Genomic DNA, 27,767 nt, shown 5'->3' with positions numbered 1-27,767 from the left:
AGAAAATGTACATTGGATCAATAGACTAGGAAGTGCCAGAGCATGGTATAGGGTGCTTAAGGGGCCTGAGGGGTAGAGGGTATGTGGAAGGGCAGAGCTTTGTACAGGGGGCATGAGGGGCCTTAGGGGGTAAGTGGAAGGGCATGAGGTGGGTGGGTAGGTGACATGAGGTGGCATGGATAGGAATTGGGGAGTGTTTGAAGGGTGAAGGTGATGTGAGAGGTGAGGGTTGGAGAGCCTTTGACTTTTTCCCCAATGGGACAAGAACCCATGGCGGCAAGATGGGCCTTTTAAACAGCTCGCCTCCAATCCCGCAAGCCTCTGTGGCTTTTTCTGCACTTCCTGGATCAGCAAGTCTGACTCCAGCCAGACTCCAGTACTGAAGATACCAGATTTGTGGGCGCTTTTTCCTGAGGTGGGCGGCCCATGCCGTAGATTTTCCTGACCCCCCCCCCTACCTGCCTGCAGGATGAAATTCTAGACCTTGGCATCAGTCCATGGACTGATGTGAAAACCGCGTGATACACAAATTAATTAAAGGGAGCTAAAATTTGGGGATTATAGGCCAGTTGGCTTGATGTTTGCAGACAAGTTGCTAGAAAGATCTATTAAAATTGCACAGTATGACTGAGCAACAATTATTAGGAACTCTCAAGATTTTGGAAACTGGAGGTACTGATTCTTTCATGGTCAAATTACTTGAAAATGTGACCAAGTTAGTGAATGTTGGTAACCTGGCAGACACTGTACAGCTTGATTTCCAAAAAAACTTCGGGTAGGGTGCCAGAGAGGCAACTTTAAGTAAAGCTGCATTCTGTGGGACTGCATTTTAAGATGCATTGTGAATTTATTAGAGTTGCTGAGACAGTTATTAGTGATGGCAGGTCTATATGGGATATGGTCACTTGTGAGGTTCCATGGGGATCAGTGATTAGAACACATTTATCTTCGCTATCACTGGCAATGATGTAGATTAAAAACATCAGCAGCACAATCTTCAGTTTTCTGATGATAATGTGTGTGTGAGAATTAGGACTTCACCCAAAAATAAATTAACGGCAGGTTGATTCAGATATAAATGGCAAGATGATTCCTATATCTCCAGTCTTCTTTCACAGCCACATGCTTTCATCTTGATATCAATTGAACACAGTGAAGACAAATAGTAGAAATGGATACCAGACTCACAGAAACAAGCATTGGAGCTCATCAGTAGCTAGCTCTGTAGAAAAATGCACCAGGTGACATCGTATTGAACCATACAGATCAGGACGGTCTCATGTTCAGCTCCTGTCATTAAATATGTTGATCTTGGGGCAGCAAGCTGATGTATTAGAAATATTTCTAGATTAGGGAAGGAGAAAAATTGTGATTGTTGCTCCTCTTGGGCCGCTATTTGTCAAGGGAACCCACAGCCTGCATCTGCTGCCACTAGTGTGTGTCAGTCCCACTCCAGCTACTGAGCAGTCATTTTCAGAACAGTCCCAGTTGCCATCACAATGCAAATGCTGCAGGAGGTCTGGGATGCTTTGCACATCTGTTTGAGATGGTGTGACATAATTATGTTGTCTGTTCTCATTGGCTAACCTGTGGCTGCAGCACCCCACGTACAGCCTCTTGTAAGGTGTAATGCCTTTGAGCACAGAACCCCTTGGAACCCACTTTGCTGCAGAGGAAGACCAGCAGCTTCACTGCAGTGTCTAATTCAGGAGGAAGTTTGTTACCAAACACCCAACTGCAGTTTGGAGAGGTTTCTGATTGCATGCTATTGACCTGTAGTGTTGCGAGGATTAATCTTGGCTCTAATTCCCCCATGATCAACGTAGCTTGTTTAAACTCAGTCTGGGCTCTCAAATGAAGAACTATACTCCACCGTGAGCCACTGCACTCAGAAGAGTAAGGCAGAAATTTCAGGAAAGCCAATGTATTACAAATGATAGGTGGGGAGGGAAGAAATTGTACATTAAAATGGTTTAAGTAAATGCCCAATCCGTTCCACACATTTGATTTTGCTTCTGTATTGAGAAACCGAGAATTATTAGAAATAGAAATAACTTGTGAAGCAGCAGCTTATAATATAGAGCAATGGCAGTCAATCTGATCTGAATGAATTGATTGTGATCTATTTATTTAGATCTATGTGAAGCCAAAATAAACGCATTGTCAATGTTATATATTCATATCCGAGTACTGCTGGTTTATCAGCACAATTCAAACAGTAAGAGGACCTTTGTTTTCTTAATTTATTCTATGTTTTTGCCTTTGGACCTGAAGCCACTGATTCATGCTAGGATATAGTTCCAGGGACACTAGCAGGTATCCGATACATCTCTGAAATATCTGTTAGTAATGGGTGAGTACAGCCCATGAGAATTGGTGCATGGTTGCTGCCAGTTGTAATCTTGTCCTCACTTAGCCTCACAAACATGAACACTTTCCAGCAGAGGTCACTAACAACTGGCAGCATGGACTTAGGCTGATATTTTTCCTCTCTTTTGGACCCTCTAGCCTCAGGATGCTGAGGCCAATGATGATGCCCACATCTCAGAATAGCTGTGATCAGCCAACATAATACTGATCTTGGATCAAATCCACTATTTCCCTGGGCGCAGTGGCTCGTCACAATGCTGAAAGTTTTGATTTAATTTACTTGATGAATCTTCTGAATTTGTTTGCTGGGATCTCCTAATACTCAGCAAGATTATCGAGTATTAGGGAAGTTTGATGCCTGGTACAGAAAAAAAGCAAAATACTTAAAGCTGAATTGAAAAATAGAAAATTCTGGAACCGTTCAGCAAATCAGCAGCATCTGTGGAGAGCAAAACTGAGTTAACATTTCAGATCAGTGACCTTTCACCAGAACCCCTTGAAAGATCACAGACCTGAAGCGTTAATGCAGTATGTCTCTCCACAGATGCTGCCTGACATGCTGAGTATTTGCAGCAATTTACGTTTTTAATTAAGTTTGATCTCTGCCTGTGCAACATCATCTGATATCAGCTATACTGGCAAACCTTGAACCTCGCTTGGATTAAGAAGGGGAAATTTCATTAGGGTTTCCATCCTGATCACAATCCAGTGATCTGTGCTTAACTTGAAAATGTGCAGATTTTGAGTGAGGAGAGGATTGAACTCAGCTGTAATGCTTCCCTGAGGTTGAATACAAGTAGTTTACCCACACTCATTGACAAAGGTCACTCGTGAGTAATGGCATCTTAAGTGAGATTCTGAAGGAAGCCGAGTGACCCAGCCAAGATCACATTTCTTCAGGAAACAAATTGTAGGAGGAAAGGAAGTATATGAAATTTTCAATGATAAATCTTTCACTATGATTATTATTCCTCACAAATAAAGTGTAGTTTAATCTAATTTAGCTTTATATACAAATAGATCAATTTATGTTCTATTTTAAAAATCTGATTTTTCCCCTTCCCTCATTATGTAATATCCTGGATTTCCCAACATTTGAAGATATTGTGTGTTAAGCAATGATTTTATGACTTGTAAGGCATTCTGGAGCTGCAGGTTGATAAGATAACCGCAGATAACATTCCACAGAGTCCACCATGTGTGCCCTGTATTTAAAAAATTACAATGAATAAAAAGGGTAGAGTTTTATATTAAGAAGAAATAAAATATTGCAGATGCTGGAAATGTGAAATAAAAACAGAAAATGCTAGATAAACTCAGCAGATCTGGCAGCATCTGTGGAGAGAGAAATGCAGTTAATGTAATCCTTGGGTCATATAGACTCAAATGTTAATTGTGTTTCTCTTTCTGCAGATGCTACCAGACCTGCTGAGTTTATTGAGCATTTTCTGTTTTTATTTTAGAATTATATGGGAATTGGTCAAGTCAAGAGGATATTTTGCCATTTGGAGAGATATCTATTATATGCTTAGATATTAGTCCTAAGGTATCTGGTGACATTGTGATTGTCTTTTTTTACATACGTCAAAATGAATTTTATGACAAAGTAAATTCAACAGGTTATCAAAAAATGTATTAGTAGCAAAGTAGCATCAGAAACAGAAAAGAACTAAGTTGGTTTTTTGTTCCAAGTTTTCTTTTCAGCACCTCACAGAAACAGGCATTTCATTTGCCAGTAATTAATGGGTGTCTAAATACACCAATCACGCAGTTCCCTCAGAGGAACATCTTCGAGACGTATCAGTCCTTGTTAACTGGTTTTGACGACTTCTTGCCTTTCCCACTCTTCGGCACTTCGGTCCACATCTCTGAGGTTTCTAACACGATGATGTTGTAATGTCTGTCGAAGGCCTTGACTCTGCCAAGCAGCTTCTTGTTGTTGTGACAGTTGATGAGGACCTGCGTGTTATTTTTAATGGACTGTGTCAGAACATAGAGAGGTCCTGTGTTAAATTCTTCCTCCTCTCGCTCCTGAAGCTCCTCCGGAGTCATCTCACTCTTGGGCCGGTTAGCAGACTCATGTTGCCTGATGTCCGCTCACTGCCTTTTTAGTGTAATAACTAAGCTATCAATTAAGTTTGATAACACAGAACAAAACTGGCCTGTTCCATATCTGATATCTTCACCATCCAGAAATCTGTTGACATCACACTGCTTTACGGTCCTTGAAAAGTACGACAAATGATTTCAGGAAGTACAGGAGAAATCCCACGGTTAAATCTGTTTTAAGGACGCAATGTCGGCTGTGGTCAAATTTGCACAACATTTCTGAAAATCAATTCAGCAAACATCTCTGAAATGCATATTAATGTTTTCAGTTAGGTCTGTTTCAAAAAAATCTCCATGTAATTGGTCAGGATATCTTAATTTCAGTTCCTTATTAGAATATTAGGGTCATGAGGGGTACAAACACTGACATAACCAGTTGCACTGATATCTTGTAATGACCATAGGCTGAATTATACAGTAAGGGCATGCTCGCCACACCCCAGTGTAAATGTCAGAGGCTGGTCCACCTTCACTTTAATTTTTTTGGCCCTGACATTGAATTATTATGAGACGAGACTTCCCTCCCATTCTAGGAGGAAGTCCTCATAAAGCTGCTGATCAGTCAGAGGCTGGCAGCTCTGCAGCACTGATTGTGCCACCAGGAGTGGTGGCCATTGCCAGTAGTGCACTGAGAACATTGAGGATGAGTTCAGTGATGGACTGGACCTCCAGGTAAACCCAGGATCTGGCTGAGGCCAGGCTGGCATCCAAGCAAGAGGCTGTGGGAGCATGTTGGACAAAGTAGGGGAGAGGGTGAAAGTGGGAGGTAAAACTTGGAAGGGGTCTCGACTGGCACTAGGGACCTGGAAAGGAGGCAACTGCCCACATTCCAGTGGCCTGCAGGGTCAGACCTGTTGAGTTGCACATTGGGGTCAGGCCTTGCTCGCTGTCCATTGAATCTGAGCAGGGACCGGATGAGGACTCTACGTGGGCATTTAATGCCCATGCAAGTGCCTCAATTGGGCCATAGGTGGCAGCCCACCCAAAGTCTCCCCCTCTACTTGTAAAATTGTGGCGGGGCCGGCCAGCTGGCCTATTTTACGGGTCCACCTGCCTGCATACATGCCTGCAATTGGTCTGCAAAATCCAATAGAGACGCTAATGGGCGGGAGCTCAACACCCCACCAGAATATTAAGTAGCCAAATATACTGAGGAATTTCTTGATGTTAATGGGATAAATATGTGTAGGCCGTGCCTGCCAGGCTCAGTGGTTATGGTGATGTTGATCCTACCAAAGTGATCCTCAGTTGCTGCTGATTAAACTCTCAATTGGCATCCGAATTTCAGCCAATCAATGGTGTCACAGCAATACATTTGTATCTGTGAATAGGGTGGTCCATTATAACTATAAACCAATCAATTGTGACAGTAAGTGCACAACCTTCAACCACTGATATTGAATAATATCCAGAGTGACAAGATGAATCCCACCAGATGTGTATATATGTAATATACGTATACACACACACACAAGTGTCTTAGTTATGCTTTAGGTCTGAGTTCTACTTGTGAGCTATATAGACCTATTTTCGGGTTTGAAACTTGGTTGCATTGTTTCAACTACAACAATTCCAGAACCATGCAGGTGGTTTTAAAGATAAATGTTTCTCAACATTATATTTACTTTGGAGGTTTTGTTCTGGGCTTGCTTCTGATTCAATCTGTGGAAGTGTCAATCAGACCGAATTGGTCAAGTTGCCAGAGGACTGATAGCCCCCATAGATCAACACCCACTCAGTGAAGGGAAAGACACTTGGTTCATCCCATAGTTTGATTAACATTATAATTATTGGAGTTGCCTATTACTATAACAGTGCTAATATATTTTACATATATTGAGGTGAGCATCAACAGGATTTATCAACCTGCAGGTTGTGTGACCATGTTATGCATGCCATAGGACTCACATTCCATGTTATTTAAACATGTATAAGTGATGTTTTGAATCATTATTCAGATTTTGTAAATTGTACACTGTTAATTATGGATTTTTTTCCACAAGGGGTGAATATTATCCATGTACAATTGTGCATCAAGGATATATGAACCTCTAAGTCATAATTAACAATGCAGCCAGAAATCAGAGACCATGTATGTTCACTAGCTGATTGGCATTGAAGGAGAGTTTGCCGTATTCATTCCATAGTAGAAAATGGTAATAGCACGGAACGAAAACATTTGACCTATCGTCTAGGATTTTTTACCTGGCTTGGGCAAGGCTCGTAAAATTCTGCCTGAGGCCAACAGAGAATTCAGTTCTGCGAGTCTCGGTGCTAAAATTCTGGCCATCGTGTCTGTGCCAGCCCCCTGTAAGAACCACTCAGCTAGTCCCAGTGCTCAGCCTATTCGCCATAGCTCTGCACATTTTTTTCTGTTCAGATTTTTAAGTTGGAGGTTTATTTATTAGTGTCACAAGTAATAATATATGTGGATCATCAACTTCCTGATGATCTGAGAGGATTGGATATACAGTCATCAATATTCCTCCAATTGTTTTTGAAGCTATAAACTATTTTACCAGCTCAAACGCCACAAATTTTATTGTATGATTGGTGTTGTTTTGGTTGGGAAAAGGAGTACCCATTTGTTAACATTCATTACAAAGAAATGGACCCTTAACACCTTTTGTGTTAGCCATTCCTGCTGTATCTTTGATATTCCGGCCCCACCGTGGGATGTGATGAGCCATTCAAATCTCCATTGACTTTAGTGGGACCTGTCGGTGTGAGGGGTTGGAAAATCCCACCCAGTATCTTTCATCCACGTTCATTGATATCTTTACTTCCCAATATCTAGCTCACATTTTAAATATCTCATTTGACCTCCGGTTATGGCCTTCTGGGTTGTTGTGTTATATGTACTTAGAGGTCTATGTATGAAGATTTTTTTTCCTGGATTTTATTTTAGCAGGTTTAACAATTCCACTCTCCTTGGCTCTCAGCATGTTGCAGAGCTCCCTCTAAGAGAGGGAGAAGATCCTGAGGGACAGGATATATGAGCATTTAGAGAGGTTTAGTATGCTCAAGAATACTCAGCATGGCTTTGTCAAGGGCAGATCGTGCCTTACGAGCCTGGTGGAGTTCTTCGAAAATGTGACTAAACACATTGACGAAGGGAAGGCGGTAGATGTGGTTTATATGGATTTTAGCAAGGCGTTCGATAAGGTCCCCCATGCAAGGCTTCTAGAAAAAGTGAGAGGGCATGGGATCCAAGGGGCTGCTGCCCGGTGGATCCAGAACTGGCTTGCCCAAAGGAGGCAGAGAGTGGGTATAGATGGGTCTTTTTCTAAATGGAGGTCGGTCACCAGTGGTGTGCCCCAGGGATCTGTTCTGGGACCCTTGCTGTTTGTCATTTTCATAAATGACCTGGATGAGGAAGCGGAGGGATGGGTTGGTAAGTTTGCCGACGACACGAAGGTTGGTGGGGTTGTGGATAGTCTGGAGGGATGTCAGAAGTTACAGAGGGACATAGATAGGATGCAAGACTGGGCGGAGAAATGGCAGATGGACTTCAACCCAGATAAATGCATAGTGGTCCATTTTGGCAGGTCAAATGGGATGAAGGAGTACAATATAAAGGGAAAGACTCTTCGTACTGTAGAGGATCAGAAGGACCTTGGGGTCCGGGTCCATAGGACTCTAAAATCGGCCCCGCAGGTGGAGGAGATGGTTAAGAAGGCGTATGGTGTGCTGGCCTTTATCAATCGAGGGATTGAGTTTAGGAGTCCGGGGATAATGATGCAGCTATATAAGAACCTCGTCAGACCCCACTTGGAGTACTGTGCTCAGTTCTGGTCGCCTCACTTTTGGTAGGATGTGGAAAAGATTGAAAGGGTGCAGAGGAGATTTACAAGGATGTTGCCTGGATTGAGTGGCATGCCTTATGAGGATAGGCTGAGGGAGCTCGGTCTTTTCTCCTTGGAGAGACGTAGGATGAGAGGAGACCTAATAGAGGTGTATAAGATGTTGAGAGGCATAGATCGGGTGGACTCTCAGAGGCTTTTTCCCAGGGTGGAAATGTCTACTACGAGAGGACACAGGTTTAAGGTGCTGGGGGGTAGGTACAGGGGAGATGTTCGGGGTAAGTTTTTCACAGAGGGTGGTGCGCGAGTGGAATCGGCTGCTGTCAGGGGTGGTGGAGGCGAACTCAATCGGGTCTGTTAAGAGACGCCTGGATGAGTACATGGAGCTTAATAGGATGGAGGGTTATAGGTAGGTCTAGAAGGTAGGGATGTGTTCGGCACAACATGTGGGCCGAAGGGCCTGTTTGTGCTGTAGTTTTTCTATGTTTCTATGTTTTCTATGTTTCTAAGAGGAGGTAATAGGGAAGGGCAGAGAAAAATTAAAAGGGGATCCATCACCTGAGGAAATTTAAAAGTGGTTCATACTAAATCAAAATAATTTGAAAGCACCTGAATGTACTTATAGTCAGGTGAGAGAAGACTAACGGCTAATGTCAAAAGGAAGCAGGAATTAGAGGGAACACCTGAGAGAAGTTAGCTAAAGCACCCAAGAGAAACAAATGAAGTACCCGAGGGAAATATAAACAAGTAAAGACATGAGGGAAGATAAATTAAAAAAGGAGCGCCTAGCCGGAACAAATTTAAAACAGAAGCAGCTGAATGAAATACAATTAGGATGGAAGCGATGACGTATGTTTCCAAATTATATGGTTGGATTCGATAGAAGAAATTGAAATCACAAGATGTTTTGTTAAAGTGAGTTGGAGAAAAACTATTTCCAGTGGTTGGAGGGTCAATGGGAAGTGTTCATCAATTTAAAATTATCCTGAAGACTCGGTGCCACATTCGTCATCATCGGCCTAAAGACAGATGCTGCTAAAAAGTCTAATTGCCTGATGAGGTCAACAAGGGAGCTTTGCCTTTTCTTCTTTGGGTAATATGGGAATCATGACATTGTCCATCCTCTAGAATTATTAGCTAACTACCACCCTTTGATATTCAGTGGCATTTCCATTGCCCAGTTCCCTCGCCATTAACATCCTTTGGGTCACCATTGATCAGAAGCTTAACTGGACCAGTCACATAAATGCCATGACTACTAGAGCAACTCGGGCATTCTACAGCAAATGTGACTCACTTCATGGTTCCCAAAACCCTCTGAGGCACTAGTCAGGAGAGTAACAGAATATTCCCCATTCTCCTGGATGGCTACAGCTCCAACAACACTCAAGAAGTTCAACATGATCCATGACAAAGCTGCTTCTTCTCCTTCTTTGGCAGTCCCTCAGGGTCGAGGATGACTTGCTTCCACTCTGGGGAGGTGGGTTCTGCGGTGGCTGAATAGTTCAATCCTGGAGCCACAGACTCTGCCACAGGTTTGGTGGGTGGTGTTTGATGAGGTGGGTAGGTTGGACACTATGGATTCTGTGCTCTCTTTCCACTGTTTACGCTTGGCCTCTGCATGCTCCACCCGGTAAACTTGAGGGGATTGGCACCTTCGTCAGTTTGTGCATTCCAAGACAAGTGATTCACATGTGCCAGTGAGGATTATTTAGAGAGGCTTTCAGTGTGCCCTTGTAGAGTTTCCTCTGCCCTGATAGTGATTGTTTGCCATTGCAGAGCTCGGAGTAGAGGGCTTACTTCAGGTGTCTTGTGTCGGGCAAGCGGTCAATGTGGCCCACTCATTGCAGCTGGGAGAGCGTGAGAAGAGAAAGTCGGTGAGGAAGATCAGGACTCCAATAATAATTTCCTTGTCAATGACAAGACGTAGCATCTTGAGACAAGGCCACATAAGGGTTCGAACAACATCTTTGTCCACGTTCCTCTGCCATAACCCTTCAATACAACCATCCACCCCTCCCCCTGCAATTTCCCCGATCGGGCTATTTGTTTTCTCACCAGCCTGGATCCTGCTTTCCATCCTGTGGGAATAAGATACTGTGAGTGGGGATGTGCCATCCAGTGACGCTGGAGAAGTGAGAAGTTGGTGAGGATGTGTCACATTTGCAGTGCAGCAGAAGAGAAACCTGCACCTTGCTTCAGAGTTGTGAGATCCAGAACTCAACTGAAAAAAATGGTGCAGTATTCATGCAGACTCTGCGCTCAGTCTCTGAGGAATTTCTGCAGCTCCCAGCTGTGACGACAGCTACAATCCATAGTCTTCATTTATAGTAACATTGAGGAAGCTTTTGCTTCATCGCATGCATCAATGGAGCAGATAGTCACTTTGTTGAATTGTGTAGCAGTCCCCTAGCAATGAGCCTGGACTAGTTAGGAACATACTACAGAAGCACAGAATGCTGCTCTGGTGGCAATAGGGGGCAGATTATGCATCACTCTTTCAGGCACTGGGAGAACAGGGTGCAAGCTGACATTTTTCAGGAAATGATAGCTGGTCACTGGGGATACAGATCCAGGGCCCAATAGAATGCTGGAGGTGACCTGCATGAGGTGCTGTTTCTTTAAGACATTAAATATGCTAGGCATCCAGCCTTTTTCCTCAGCAGATCACACAAGTAATATTTGGGATATGACACCAGGCTGTTGCTATGCAAATACAAATAAATTAAAAAGCCTGTCAGTGGCCTGATGAATACCCCTGGTGATGTTGTTTGGCTCCTGAACGGTTGTCTGAAATGAATCCGCGCATAAAAGTTGAGTTTAGTCGCTCCCCGATTATCTGTTGTTGAAGTTTGCATCTAAAAGTCTTTCCTGAGAACATTTCTCCAATCTATGTGCCAAATTTGAGACCATTTTCACAATGAGCAATCAGTGCATAGGATGTTATCTTGGAATGGAAGTGAAAACCTTGCAAATCCTTTAAGACCCAATTTTTTGGTGCATTGGGGGCCTTTAGGATTATCCTGGTTGTATCAAGTTGCTTTCATCCATAATTATCTTCTGATCTTGTAATTTCTAAGATTACGTCCTTTTGCTATGGATTTGTCCACCAGAGGAAACAAGTGTTTGCTATTTACTTTGCATATGCCCTTCATTACATAGTTATGGTTTATGTAATTATGTCACAGGAAAGATCATCATATGTGTCTCTTCCCAGATACTCCCTTTGCTTTTGTGCTTTTGTACTAAAGCAGTATTCTCCTTTGTTTTAAACATTATTTCTATTCATATAGACTCCGAGGATAACTAGCACCACTCTTCACATGGACAAGTGGAAAGTTTGGTTTTGTATTAATATGTGCACACAGCCAAATGTGTGTTTTTGTTGAGCCCAGTTTACACACAAGATATTGAATTGGGTTAAAGTCCAGAGCTCTCAGAATTACGGAATTGTTACAGTGCTGAAGGAGGCCATTTGTGTCTGCCCAGCGTTATGGCTGGTGCCATTCCCCTGCCTTTTCCCCATATTGTTTCTAATCAAATAATCATCTAATGCTCTCTTGAATGCCCCGATTGAACCTGCCTCCACCACACTTTCCAGGCAGTGCATTCCAAACCCGAACCATTTGTTGTGTGAAAAAGTTTTTTCTCATATCACATTTGCTTATTTTTCAAATCACTTTGAATTTGTGCCCTCTCATTCTTGATCCTTTTACGAGCAGGAACAGTTTCTCCCTATCTACGCTGTCTAGTCCCCTCATGATTTTGAACATCTCTATCAAATCTCTTCTCAGTTGGCTTCTCAACCACTCCAGAATGGTCTCAATCACTCCAATCTATCCTCATAAATGAAGTTTTTCATCCCTGGAACCATTCTTGTACATCTCTCCTGCACTTTTCCCAGTGCATTGACGACCTTCCTATAATGTGGTGCCCAGAACTGTAACAATATTCCAGCTGAGGTCTAACTAGGGACTTGTATAAGTTCACCATTACCTTCTTGCTCTTGTACCCCATCCCCCTATTAATAAAACTCAGAATACTGTATGCTTTATTAACTGCTCTCTCCACGTGAACTGTCACCTTCAGTGATTTATACACACATACACCCAGGTCCCCCTGCTACTGCAGTCCTTTTAGAATTTTACCCCTTATTTTATATTGTCTCTCTAAAATGCATCACCCCACACTTCTCCGCATTGAACTTCACCTGCCACCTATCTGCCCACTCTACCAACTTGTCGATGTCCTGCTAAAGTTCTACACTGTCCTCTTTACTGATTACAATACCAACAAGTATAGGACAGAGATCAGGAGAAATTGTTGCTCTCAGAAGGTTGTGCGACTTTGGAATGCTCTAGGCAAGAGAATCATAGGTTATTGGGGGGCTAGATGGACACGTAGAACTCAATGCAAACAGACAGCCATGATCTTATTGAATGGCAGAACAGGTTTGAGGGACTGAATGGCCTACTTCTGCTCCTATTTCACATATCTGTATGTGTATATAAGAATAAGATGAATAATTGTTGATGACGACAACCAGAAAATTAAATATTGAAACACACACACAAATGTAGGCTTCTCTTCTAGCACAGTAAAACCACAACCTAATTATCTCAACAAATGTAGATTTTGGCCTGGATTTCTCGGTTAGTGGTGTTTACTCACCCTGAAGAAGGCCACCCACAAAGATGTGGTGATCTCTGTGCCATGGATTTCCGCTTTCCTGTCATCAGTTTGGATCTATCACCAAGTTGAAGGGATCACCAGCAGATATGCCAACTCCATCTTGTCATAAATCAACCTCTTTGAGAGGTTTGATGTGAAAATCATGAGTTGCATTTTACTCCAATATAAATCGATGTAGATTAACAGTTAGAGCTGAATGATGCCATGGGACCAAATGGAGGTCCTGAGTCTGCACTTCCTGGAAGTGAGACCAATGGAGGAATAATCCCAAAAACAGCCTCCTGATTGGTCACTTCTGAGTTTGCTGGGTCACTGATGCTGCTGGTCCAATCAGAGAGATAGCAGCCCCACCAGGAGAGGCGGGCAGTACTAGAGCAGGTAGGAGATTGAGAGGATACCTCAAAATGTAGGCGCACTCAGAGTCATATAAATAACATAATTTTTAATGTTTAAATTCAATAGTAAAATGTTGGGGGTTGAATGACTTCAATTGGCTACTTGCCTCCATAGTGTGATCTCCCTGTCGGCCTGTCCCAGAGAAATGTCTCAGGCAGCAGGTTTGCATCGGAAGCTGTTTCGATGCTTTCAGTGCAGACGCTTGCTATTTTCCCACCCCTCACTCCTCCGAGCCTGCCACCCTGGAGCCCAAAATCTTATTGGTGGCTTTCACGTGGGGGTGGCGGGATCACTTAAAAAAGACAGAGAGCACCCAGGCTATCACTGTTAGGGGGAAACCTTTTGGCTGTATATCTGACGCAGGGAGGCAGAGAGCATCCTGGGGGACACTGGATGCCTGCCTCCAGGCATTTGGTTTGCCCCCATCACATTGCGACACTGGAGGCCAACTGGTAAACCCAAGCCAGTGTCCAAAATTTATCTTGAACCTAATTGCCCTCCTCACAGTGGCTGGGCAGCCTTGCCAGGACCTAAATGCACCTCCCCAGTAATGGATGGCACTGGGAACAGTTCCAGATGCTGGCTGCTGCCAGTCCCTTTGGACCATGCCTGACCCCATTCAGAGAGCCCAAAAATTCAGTGTTCACAGTTTTGCCGACATTACAGCCAGAAAACCCAGGCTATTAACCTAAAGCAGGATTTCGGTGTCGGCGATGACTTATGCTACATATGATGAACATAATCTTTATTGAATACCAAATACTTGATTTGATTTATTATTGTCACATGTATTAGTATGCAGTGAAAAGTATTGTTTCTTGCGTGCTATACAGACAAATATAGTTCTGAACCTTTAAACTGCACTGGAAGGTGGTTTCCAGTGGAGGTTGAATTAATGTTTCTGAGTTGAGGCAATATCAGTTGCCCCACATACAATGAAGCTTTGCTCTTTGATGCTCTTCCTCACTTGTAGAAGGTGTGGAAACAGTGATGTGGGTGTAAGAGGAAAAAGTTATCAACCATAGCGTAGTAGCTGTCTTCCTGTCTTCAGTTAACAACTGTGGCATTTTCTTAGGATTGGCTGTTTAGATGTCATATTTGCTGTTCTCAACGACTCCATTTTCCATTGTCATTCTGTGTACTCTTTATTCTCAAGTGCATTCGTAAGAAACCTAATCTAACCTTACCTTAAAAGGTTTTGACCCATGAATGAGAATTGCTTAGATCATGATTATGATTAAGCCCTGATGTAAAAATATAAAACTCTGGCAATGAGTCAGTTCTCCTTTATAATTGTGGAATAGAAAGCTCTTTCCTTTGGATTTTACAGGACCTGATTCAGATTGTCGAACAACCAAACATAAAATAGTGAAGCAGAATAAAGGGAACAGCCATGTGATTAACCTTGACGTCTGGTTTTTCATTTACTCCAGCAACCTTCCCTCCCGTGTTAAGCACTATTCTCCTATTATCCAAACATTCTGGGTATATAGAGATTAGTCAGAGCATGTGCTTCCTTTAAGCACAATTTCCTCTTAAATGCACTTTATGTAGACAGGATGTCCATTAAATGGTTTGTACTGAATTACCACTTAAATAAAACTTCTCTCTTTTCGGAAGTGAATTCTCGCCTCCCCCTCTCCATTCGGCCTCTTTACCTGCACCGCAAATTCCCCAGCTGAGGGAGCAGTAAAACCAAGTGGTCGCGGACCTCTCTTGAATGTTGTTAGGAGGCCAGTTCGATTTACACTCTGTTCTTCCTCATTGCCACACACCCACACGCACCCACCCCCCTCCCACACGCACGCTCACCCACTCACGCATGCCCCCCCACACGCACACCCCCCCCACGCACGCAGCCGCCCCCCCCACGCACGCAGCCGCCCCCCCCACGCACGCAGCCGCCCCCCCCACGCACGCAGCCGCCCACCCCACGCACGCAGCCGCCCCCCCCACGCACGCAGCCGCCCCCCACGCACGCAGCCGCCCCCCACGCACGCAGCCGTCCCCCCCACGCACGCAGCCGTCCCCCCCACGCACGCAGCTGCCCCCCCCACGCACGCAGCCGCCCCCCCCACGCACGCAGCCGCCCCCCCCACGCACGCAGCCGCCCCCCCCCACGCACGCAGCCGCCCCCCCACGCACGCAACCGCCCCCCCTACACACGCAACCGCTCCCCCACGCACGCAACCGACCCCACGCACGCAACCGCCCCCCCAAGCACGCAGCCGCCCCCCCCCAAGCACGCAGCCACGCCCCCCCACGCACGCAACCGCCCCCCCCAAGCACGCAATTCCCCCCCCAAGCACGCAATTCCCCCCCCAAGCACGCAATCCACCCCCCCGCACGCAACCGCCCCCCCACGTACGCATATGCACGCACCCGCCCCACACATGCAAACGCCTCACACACGCACGCAACCGCCCCCCCAAGCGCCCACCCGCCCCATGCACACGCCCGCCCCCCATGCCCGCGTACGCACGCGCCCCCCCCACACACGCGCCCTATCACACACGCAAGCGCCCCCCACGAACGCACACATTCCCCCCACGCAGGCGCCTCACGCGCCCGCACGCACGCGCCCATCCCCGCGCACGCCCGCCCCTGCACACGCCTGCACACACGTGCCCGCACGCATGCGCCTGCCCCCACGCACACACGCTCGCGCCCACTCACATGCACGCGCCCGCCCCCAAGCACGCGCCCGCACGTTCCCGCCCGCTCCCACGCACATGCCCTACCCCCACGCACGCGCCCGCCCACGCACGTGCCCGCCCCCAAGCACGCGCCCGCCCGCCCCCAAGCACGCGCCCGCCCGCCCCCAAGCACGCGCCCGCCCGCCCCCAAGCACGCGCCCGCCCCCCCAAGCACGCGCCCGCCCGCCCCCAAGCACGCGCCCGCCCGCCCCCAAGCACGCGCCCGCCCGCCCCCAAGCACGCCCGCCCGCCCGCCCCCAAGCACGCGCCCGCCCGCCCCCAAGCACGCGCCCGCCCGCCCCCAAGCACGCGCCCGCCCGCCCCCAAGCACGCGCCCGCCCCCCCAAGCACGCGCCCGCCCGCCCCCAAGCACGCGCCCGCCCGCCCCCAAGCACGCGCCCGCCCGCCCCCAAGCACGCGCCCGCCCGCCCCCAAGCACGCGCCCGCCCGCCCCCAAGCACGCGCCCGCCCGCCCCCAAGCACGCGCCCGCCCGCCCCCAAGCACGCGCCCGCCCCCCCAAGCACGCGCCCGCCCCCCCTCAAGCACGCGCCCGCCCGCCCGCCCCCAAGCACCCGCCCGCCCGCCCCCAAGCACCCGCCCGCCCGCCCCCAAGCACCCGCCCGCCCGCCCCCACGCACCCGCCCGCCCGCCCCCACGCACCCGCCCGCCCGCCCCCACGCACCCGCCCGCCCCCACGCACCCGCCCGCCCGCCCCCACGCACCCGCCCGCCCACCCCCACGCACCCGCCCACCCCCACGCACCCGCCCACCCCCACGCACCCGCCCCACGCACGCACCCACACACACGCACCCCAGCTCCTTACTTAATCCTTTCTTCCCTGAAGTCAGTTGCAGCGCTATTTCTCCAAAATGTATTGACGTCAGGGTGTTTCTACAGTGAGTGAAGATGGAAATAAATTTAGGTTATGACCCTACACAACTCCCCTGTTCTGAGCTCACAAAGATTTATGGAATTGGGGTAGCTTTCCTCTAAACCATCATGGTATGGGGAGAAAGCTGCTGCTTGCTGTATCTCTGTATGTATGCTCGATATCACCCAAGCACAACTTCTCTGATGCACTATGGAGGAAGGTTGGATGCCAAGTGTGTGCTCATATCCTGAGAAATGGCAGCCAATTCTGATCTTCTCCAATCCTCTGCATTCTACTAGGCTTTGGACTTGTATTCTTGCTGACCAGTGGGATGGCTTTCTTAATGGAAGCTATTTGATCCCAAAAGTCCTCAGAGATAATGGACTGGCCCTTAAAATCTGGAAGACGGAACGATAATGGGTTCTGTGTAACCAAGAGGTTTGGGTAAGAAGTCTCACAACACCAGGTTAAAGTCCAACAAGTTTATTTGAAGTCATGAGCTTTCGAAGCGCTGCTCCTTCATTAGGTGACACACCTGAAGGAGCAGCTCTCTGACAGCTCTTGATTCCAAATAAACCAGTTGGACTTTAACCTTGTGTTGTGAGACTTCTTGTTGTGCCCACCCCAGTCCAATGCCGGCATCTCCACATTAAGAGGTTTGAGGCAGAGGAAGTTGAAGAATGATATTACTCCAGTGACTCTAGTGTGCCGATGTCTTAGCATCCTCTTCCTCATCATCATCCTTAATTGTCATCATTACAGATCACTGGAAAATGTTTTCTTCTCCTTCTCCTCTTCCAGTTCTTCCTCACCGCTTTCCTTGACTTCACCATCTTCTGCTCTCAGTGCTGTGATAGATCAGGAAAGAACCACATAAGATAAGAATGGATGAGAATATACCCCCCTTGGGTCAAGGAGACTGCCTCTTCATTGGGATGCCAAGGTTATACTAACTTGCTGCCAATATTGCTGGATCCTGTGATTAGAGTGCCTTCTCAACAATCCCATGACTACCACATGTATGGGTCAGTGTCCTGAAAGACCCATCTACTCCACTACCTTTCACAATGTGACCAGGTTTCTTCCATACCAAGATAAAGGGAATTAGCTGGAGATGAGCAATTGAAGGACGTCCAGGTAACAGCAGACTACAGATGGAATCGACCTGCTGTGTTCAGCAGGTGGAAGAAAGGTTTTCAAGCTCTTTATGCAAATAACTGCTGTTGGTAATTGTGGGAATAACAATGCATATTGCAAGTCTCTCAGTTTGTGAGCCCCTTAGTAAGAGTCGCTGGTGTAATTAAAAATATGAGAGGGCAAACGGTGTGTTAGAGCCCCAGGAAGATGATGAGAGTGGCTGGTTTGCCATCTTGCCTGATCACATCTTTTCCAACAACTGCTGTCGGTCCAAAAACGACGTAAGAATACATGCAAAAAAAAAATCCAGCTGTCTGAATTTCTTGTTTGTTTCAACACGTGTTGTTGGAAACATGGGGCTGTTGTGCTACTCAGTAACTGTGGTGAATTGGAAAGTTTCTGCGAATTTCCTGCAAAGTCAGACTGATAGAGATGTCAGCGTAATCTACAGCAGCAAACCTTTCAGTTTGACCTGACGTTTTCACTGAGTTCGGGAAGTCCAGTTAAACCATGATCGTGCTTTTTTTTTTCTTTTTGATTTCTCATTAATACTGCAGTGATGTGCAAAAAAGGATGAGTGTAATGAGTCAGCCCGACTGGGATTTCCCTTGGGGAAAGCCACAAGAGAACATTTGGCATAAAAATAGTTTCACACAAATTCCCTGAGACACCATAGAGTGAAAGGGATTGTGGGTGTACAGCTGTTTTTATTACTGGTCATGGGCTGGAAAGTACTTTGACTCAGAAAGATACAAGATGTGAATGAGTGGAGATGTGGAAGTGCCATTGAGAAGAGCTCTGGTGTGTTCTCATTTCTAATAAGGGAGTGATATGACTGAATGAAGCTACCTTCTCTTCTGCTCTCTCTCCCTGCACATTGCTGCATATGATCCTGTTTGCTTAGAGGAGGCTGAAACATGAATTTCTGTAGATAAATAGCAGTTAGATACTGATTGTCTGCAGCACCTTGGTTTTACATTAGATTATATTCTCTACAGATGCAGCCTGTAAAATGAATGCTGATTTTCATTATTCTGATCATCATTATGAAGCCATTCTGATAGTAATATTGTGAATAGAAACTAATAACTAATTCATATTTCTCCATATAGCAATAGCTTTATTTTTCCCTTCAGTTTTGACCCATCCTCAAAGTTCACCATTGATATTAGTATGTGGTCTTTATTTTTTTCAGGATTAGTTAACAAACTAATTCTTGGCCAACTTGTCATTTTGAAGATCAACTCTTTGAGTACTTATTCTGTAAGACTACTTTGCCTACTACACTCTTCTGACTCAATATGAGCAGGGCCATAGAAGATCTGTCAGTAGAGATTTAGGTATTGTGTATTTTTTCCCCTCTTGCAGACTGGGATGGCTAGGTTATTTAATTTTCAACCAAGGCATCAGTAGGAGTGGCATGGCCAGATAATGACTGGACCAAGTTCAATTGTGATCATCTTCCTCCATCATGATTGAATACATACTCACTTGTTAGGCTTTTCACGTGAGAAATGGCTCTTTGAGAAAGTGTATCTCGGAAAATAATTACTCTCCAGCATAGCGGGGAAGAGGAGAAAGTTATCGAGAAATAAAATTCAGAATACAAAAAAGAAACACTGACAAAATCTATAGAGCCTTTTCACAACTACCCCGTGCTTTTTAACCAGTGAAGTGCTTTCGAAGTGTGGCCACAGTTGTAATGTGGGGATCAGAGTTTTTGCATAACCAATCCCAATAATGGGATGATTTGGTGATGTGGAGTGTGGGATAAACATTGATCAGGACTGCTAGAAGAGTTTGGAAATAGTGTTGTTGTTTCTTTTACATCCACCTAAGACCAGGTTTTGGTTAAACATTTAATTTGAAAGAAGACAGCTCCGACATAATGCTCACTTAGTACTGTGGTCGTGTGCCAGCCTCCATCTGTACTACTCTGCGCTGGGATTGGAACATTTCTAATTCTGAGTTGACAGTGCTACCATGGCTGGCACTTGTAATATGGAAGTAATATTTCTTCTTTCTTCTGTTGGGAGTATGGTGCTGTGAGAACTGGGAGAGTTCCTGATGCCACATCCAAGTAACCATCTTCAAGTGAGGACCTAGACTATTAAGCTGGACCAACCATGCAGCTATGGTCGGAGGCATGAATCTATCCCCATCTAATATCCTCCTTCCAGGAAGGGTCCCTTGATAACAATTAGAATCCAGGCTAATTCTTTCACTCGTAGCTCAAAACCAATTGTAAAACCTACCAACCAGATCATTTAACTCAAACACAGGCTAGGAATTGAACCTCAGACCTTCCTGAACTATCTGTTTCAGTGTTGTACTGCACCACATAGGGCATATACCCACAGGGAAGCCAATCTGATAACGCAAGAACCTCAATGAAATTAGATATAAAGAGGTTTAATTTTTCCACAAGTACTACAGCATGACACTCAATGCCTTACCCCTGAATATTATTAGCAAATCTATTTCCAGCATTTTCCTTATTGTGTTTCCACTAGATGCACCAGAAACGTAATGGATTTGGTTCAGGTAGTGTATAGTGTACAGGAACAAACTGATGATGATCTGATAATCCCTAATCCTCTACCCTAAAGACACATAATCATAGAGGTTTACAGCATGGAAACAGGCCCTTCAGCCCAACTTGTCCATGCCGCCCTTTTTTTTACACCACTAAGCAGTCCCAATTGCCCGCGTTTGGCCCATTTCCCTGTATACCCTTCTTATCCATGTACCCATGTAATTTTTAAAAGACAAAATTGTACCCACCTCTACTACCTACCTCTGACAGCTTGTTCCAGACACTCACCACCCTCTGTGTGAAATAATTGCCCCTCTGGACCCTTTTATATCTCTCCCCTCTCACCTTAAACCTATGCCCTCTAGTTTTAGACTCCCCTGTAGAGCTATTCAGCTCGAACATATATATGTTCTGGTTGAATAGCTACTTCCATTCCCTCTCTTCTATCCACTCCATGCCTATTTCATGCTCACCCTATGTTACCTCTATTTTAATATACCTGAAATGTATATTTCACTTAAAAATTGGAAAGACTCTTTCTAATCCCAATTCACCATGTGATTTCCTAACTCTTTTCCTGGCTTTTGTACAGTGAGCAAAATATTATCATTATGTTCCTCCCCATGGCTGCTCTTTTGGCCACCAATGGTTATTTTACAGAAATAATTCTTTTTAGAAATTAGATTTCTGGGAAATCATTATGCTTTAAACTGTTCAAATTGTGTGATGAAGCAGTGATACTATCGAAAATGGATTAAATGTAAATTTAAAAGTTAGGCTACAAAATGGGGTGTATCACTTTCAAGTCAGGAGCTTTAGAGGAAGGTGGAATCCCTTTTAACCCACAGCAGACAAATTGATGAATTAAAAAAGCCATGTGTGCTGCTGGGGTCAGCTTGGCATTGAACTAATCCATGAGATGATTACAACTAGCAGGAACACTAGAAGCCCATTCACATTTCCTACGTCTTCCACTATATCCTCCCCAATGGGTACATAGGACACAAATTCAGCTATGTACAGTTTTACCTGTTTGAAGAATTTAAGTTTTAACAGCTTAAGGAATGGGACAAGCAAGGCACACAAAAAATTCTCATGACTGCATCCTAACAACTTAATTTGGCACATTTAGTATTAATACCTCCTAAACATGTAGCAATGGGAATGCAACCTCTTTCCAAACTTTTTTCATTCTCTCTCGCCATTTGGCCCCGCTCGTACTTAACCAAAATGTGTATTTGTTATTTATGACTTTAAACAGAGGGACTGGGATTCCACTTCTGGGGATGGAGTTCTGGTAAGGCAGGACTTCTGCCAACTCCCCGAATGAACTCAAACCCTGACCCATTCTCTGGGATAAGGTTCATTTTAAATGCAAGGTGGAATTCCCACCACCACCAGGAAGCCTGCCATTGTGAAAAGGACGTGTCCAAACATGTTGATGTGAAGATGCCATTCCAACACCCCAAAATGCGAAGCGGTTGTTACTGACACCTTCAGTATTTGTCATTGTTCTTTAGAGCTTTAGAGTTGACATTTTTAAGTTTTAAGTTTACTTATTAGTGTCACAAATAGGCTTACATTAACACCGCAGTGAATTTACTGTGAAAATCCTCTAGTAGCCACACTCAGATACACTGAGCAAGAATTTAGCATGGTCAATCACCCTAACCAGCATATCTTTTGGACTGTGGGAGGAAACCAGAACACCCGAAGGACACGGACGCAGACATGGGGAAAACGTGCAGACTCTGCATAGACAGTCACGCAAGTTGGGAATCGAACCCAGGACCCTGGTGCTGTGAGGCAGCAATGCTAACCACTGTGCCATCTGCCGCCAAGTTTAAACTCTGTTGCAAATATCCCACTCTACATTAAACAATCTTTCCCAAACATAACTGTCATTAAGCCGCTCAGCACATTGATTTCAAAATCCTCCGCTTAGGCTACACAAGAATTTGAAGACTATCTCCTTCCTTTCTTTACAATCTGTTAACCCTCATGTACTGCCTGTACCTTTTAGTTTTCCAGCTCCAATCTGTTACATGTTTCCCCTTCTCTGCACTCTTATCACAAGTGTTCACACATTCTAGAATTCTTTCCCGAAGCCTTGGCCTTGATTCACCTCTGCCTCAACTTCAAAAAGATTCTTCAAATCTACCCCTTCAAATGTGCTTTCTTTTTCAACTTCCACTCAATCGCCAATCACTTTTCATTCCCCTGAAAATAAAAATTATTTTTCGCAATTTTATTTATAGTAGACAAAGGAAAATAATCACTGTAATCTTTGAAGATTTATCATTGACACCTGGGACCTCGGATCATTAAGATTTCACTGTTTTAGTTCATTCAGCAGCTATTAAACTTTGGTTTCACCATAAACAGGAGTAGCCTGTGTGTATTTGATTTCTAAAAGTCTTGTAATGCAAACTATGCAGTCCCACTAACCACCACACAGTGTGGTTACATTAAAGAATTAAGGATTTGAGGCCAATTTGTAAATTTGTCGGTGGAGCTTTTATTTCTGTTGTAAACAGGATTATTCTCCACTGAGAACTGCGTCTCTAGTTTATAAAAGGGAACTCAGATTATTTAAACAAGTGGCAATATGAATTGAGTTCTGAAATTCAACATACAAATGATTAGATTTCCAGCTACTCAAAGGAGCAGTGCTGTCTTTCTAGGCAAAAGCTAGTGACTATGGTAACTGCTTACAACTGTCTGTGCTGTTACCAATAATAATGACTCCATCCAACTTGGACGCATCCCAATCTTTCCTTTCCTCACTAGTTTTTTCCCCCCTTGCTCCAAAGTTGTCAGCTCTTCCTTACCTCACCAAAGTGACAGTTGTTTTGTGCAGTCCTAGACAGTGAGAGGTGAGAGCCTATTACCATGGGTGACATAGTTGAGTTCAACATCTGCTCTAGATAAAACAAGAAATAAGAATGCAAGAATCCTGATGCCAATTGTATCACTTTTGATTAAATGGAGCTAGAATAGAAATTGGGACATTTCCACCTGGTCGTATCAGTATCGGCTTTTGGAAGGCAGTGGTATAATCAGACAAGGTCAACATGGATTTACAAAAGGGAAATCATGCTTGACGAATCTATTGGAATTTTTTGAGGACGTAACTCGTAGATTTGACTGAGGGGAAAACCAGTGGATGTGGTTTATTTAGACTTTCAAAAGGCTTTCGACACGGTCTCACATAACAGACTTACTATGTAAAGTGAAAGCACATGGGATTGCAGGCAATGTCTTGAGATGGATATTAAGCTGGTTAGCAGATAGGAAGCAAAGAGTTGGCACAAATGGTCTTTTTCTGATTGGCAGTCAGTGACTTGTGGGGTTCCGCAGGGATCTGTGCTCTGACCCTAACTGTTCACATTATATGTAAGTGATTTGGAAAAGGGAACTGAATGTATTATCTCCAGATTTGCAGATGATTCAAAGTTGGGTGGGAGGTGAGCTGCGAGGAGGATGCAGAGATGCTTCAGCATGATTTGGACAGGCAGTGTATGTGGGCATTTGCATGGCAGATGCAGTATAATGTGGATAAATGTGAGGTTATCCACTTTGGTAGCAATAATAGGAAGACAAATTATTACTTGAATGGGTGTAAATTGAGAGAGGTAAGTATTCAACAAGACCTTGGAATCCTCGTGCATCAGTCACTGAAGGTAAGTGCGCAGGTACAGCAGGCTGTAAAGAAGGCAAATGGTATTTTGGGCTTCATACTGAGAGGATTTGAGTATAGGAATAGGAATGTTTTGCTGCAATTGTATAGGGCATTGGTGAGGCGACACCTGGAGTATTATGTGCAGTTTTGGTGTTCTTATCTGAGGAAAGTTGTCCTTGCTATAGAGGGAGTACAGCGAAGGTTTACCAGGCTGATTCCTGGGATGGCAGGTCTGTCATATGAGGAGAGACAAAGTCAGTTAGGATTATATTCACTGAAGTTTAGAAGAGTGTGAGGGGATCTCGTAGAAACTTACGAAGTTCTAACAGGGTTAGACAGGGTAGTTTCAGATAGAATGTTCCCAGTGGTGGGGCAGTCCAGAATTAGGGATTATAATTTGAGGATAAGGGGTAAACCTTTTAATACTGAGGTGAGGAGAAATTTCTTCACCCAGAGGGTGGCGAATGTATGAAATTCGCAACCACAGAATGTAATTGAGGCCAAAACGTTTGACCAAAAAGAGCAGGATACGATGCAACACGGTTCACGAGCATGCCAGCACGTTGCCTTGATTTCAAGAAGAAATTAGATATAGCTCTTGGGGCTAAAATTATCAAGGGATATGGGAGGAAGGGGGGATCAGGATATTGAATTCAATGATCACCCATGATCAAAATGAATGGCAAAGCAGGCTCAATGGGCCGAATGGCCTACTCCTGCTTTTAGTTTCTGTATTTCTATCACACTAGACATGATATTCACCAAGAAATCACTGGAAAATTTTGTCCAATATTTTCAGCACAGATACTTTGAAGTATTGCTATATTTACCATTTGCTCCTTCCCCCTCCTCCCTCCCGAGGTGTCAAACAGTCTCTTCAAATGTTCTTCTGTTCCCTTGAGCTGGCCTTTTCTTCTTCAGGTGCTGCACTGACCATCCTGATACTGCTCTGTCCGTATTTGCCAGCTTTGTAGTGGTGGGTTCCCTCACGGTTGCAAAAAACCTATAAGACTTATCCTGCAAAACAACTGATCTGTTCCCCTACCACCACAAAGGAGAATGGGGCAAATTCATGTGTGATGGTTGGGAGGCAGCATTCTTCCCCTGATCCAGTATCTTTAGTGGGAGGAGAACCAAGTGCAGGAAAAGGACCAAAATAGATAGTCTGTATTTTATAAAAGCCCTGTTATGAAATCAGGTCATACAAAATATATTGCTTTACCATAAATTGTTTACACAGTGGATTTTAAAACTCAGCACTGAAGTAGCCCGAGGTACAAACACGTCCTTGCATAAAATTTTCTATAATCTGCTGCAAATTCTGAGGTAAATAATGTTTCACGGCTCAAGGAGATGGCTAATAAATCATGTTACGCATATGTCAAAGTTTACATAGAAAAAATTGCTTCCTCCTTATTCCTTAGAGGCAAATCCTTTAGGCCTCAATTTGCATTGGTAGACCTGGTTTGTTAGCAATACAGTTATTAATAATGAAATTCTATTGCTAATAATTACCCTGTTAAAGAATGAGGTGTTTTTAAAAAAAATCATTTTTAAGGGAATTGATTTTTAAATTCTGTTAATTCAAAGTTAAATGAGTGTTGTTGTTATTTTGCCCTGCCCCCCCACCTCACCCCACCCCACCCCATTTTCAGTGTGAGGTGGACTGAGGGAGCTGATGTTGCTCATTTTTGTCCACTCGATGAAAGCCTAGTTTCTCATGGCATGAGGAGAATCATAAGTGGCTCCTTTTCTTCCTGCGGGTGGCACACTGCTGACACACATGCCAGGGTTCCAGGTTCAGTTCCAGCCTCGGGTCACTGTCTGTGTGGAGTTTGCACATTCTCCTCGTGTCTGCTTGGGTTTTCTCTGGGTGCTCCGGTTTCCTCCCACAGTCCAAAGATGTGCGGGTTAGGTTGATTGGTCATGCTAAATTGATCCTAGTGTGGGGTTACAGAAATTGGGCCTGGGTGGGATTGTGCCAGATTCTGTCTTTAATAATCCAAACTTTTCAATAGAATAGGTGTCCTGCCTCAGTTCTCTATTGGAACCAATTATAGTGTTCCATGCCTGTGCTGTATGAGGTCAACTCTCAACTTAGATCATGAATAAAACACCAGTCTTTTGTGCTGTCTCTGGCCTAAGGCCTCACTGATCCACTTGGGAAAATTATCAAGTTAAAATCTCTTATGATCCAAATATGTTTGAATTCTGGTGCCAAACTTGCACTTACGAGATCTTAGTAACCTCCATTCGATTCCTGTGAACTTTAAGTTGATGACATGTTGTATCTGTTCCTGTAATTAAATTCACCTTTTAATTGAACCAGCTACTGGTGGGCACAGGCAGTACAAATAGAGATGGAACCCATTTTAAGTTTATTACCTGTTAATATGTTAATTACATTGTTAAGATGCACTGGTGGAGGACATTGTTTAATAAGTACCTTGGGCACATATAAATAGGGGACAACGTGCCTAGTGGGCACCACAGGGACTGGGGTGTTTTATTGATCCTTATTATCACATTTTGGTTTAATACTTTAAGTTTCCGTTTATTTTCTGTAGCATCCTCTTAAGGGGCTTCTCTTTTAATCTGCCCCTCAGTTTGTTTAGTCAGTTGTCCTCAAAGACGATAAATCGGGACAGCTGGGACACTGGGTGTGAGAGGAGAGTTTGAGATTAAGCAAAGTCAATAAACTCTCAATAAAGAAAGGCTCTTTTGCTTGGTTTTACCTTCACTAACTGGCTTGGATCCTATTAACATTACAGTTATATTAGCCTCAAGTTTGTTCCTTTGATCATTGCTCCATTTTAAGTCGAATGCTTCTTTTTAAATAGCTTTGTAAAGGTCTTTTGGAGAACAGTGCTATATTTTTCTGGTTAATAGAGTCTATGTCAGACATTCATGAGAATGGGCAGGCTAGTGACCTGTTCCAGCGGCCTTCTCTAGGAGATGGATGAGAATATATAAGGATGATTCTATATAGGGAAGAGCATAGATTCCTCATCATAATTACATTCAGGAACTTAGCAGTGCTGGGAACCATGTGCACGAATTCACATTCCACACTCTGTGATTCCATCAGTCAGCATTCGATACCCTAAACTGTGGTGTTTGCAGATAATTATTTCAGGATTGCGAAACAGACTTAAATTGCATTTTCCTTACAGTTTTTCTTTTCATATAATCTTGTTTTCTCCCCCGTTCATCTTCCTTATTAATTTATATCCTCCAGCACTTCATTCTAGTGTTGATTTCCTCCTCCTTCAATCTGTTCTCCCCGCCTCTTATCCTTGCCTTCTTTATTCACTGCCACTTCTTTCCTCTGTCAAATTATTTATGGTGAGAATGTTCCCACAGGCACAGATTGACTTCCAGTGAAGGTTCAAGCTCTGGGAGAATTGTGTTTTCTCACGTGCCATGATTTGCCTAGTTATGGGACAAATAAAAGAATTCAAATAACTACCATA

At 44.5% G+C, this 27,767-nt stretch overlaps 1 protein-coding gene and 1 pseudogene across 1 annotated transcript in view; one reads left to right on the top strand and one right to left on the bottom strand.

The window, feature by feature from the left end:
* maml2 (mastermind like transcriptional coactivator 2) overlaps positions 1–27,767 on the top strand; it is a 392,718-nt gene that overhangs the window by 240,840 nt on the left and 124,111 nt on the right. The gene's annotated exons all lie outside the window — the stretch shown is intronic.
* Positions 4,096–4,434, bottom strand: LOC144499616 (small nuclear ribonucleoprotein Sm D2 pseudogene; annotated as a pseudogene).

The sequence above is a fragment of the Mustelus asterias genome, chromosome 10, assembly GCF_964213995.1.
Source record: "Mustelus asterias chromosome 10, sMusAst1.hap1.1, whole genome shotgun sequence".
Taxonomy (NCBI): Eukaryota; Metazoa; Chordata; class Chondrichthyes; order Carcharhiniformes; family Triakidae; genus Mustelus; species Mustelus asterias.
The sequence above is the reverse complement of the archived record's forward strand: the minus strand, read 5'-3'. Positions and strand labels throughout refer to the sequence as shown.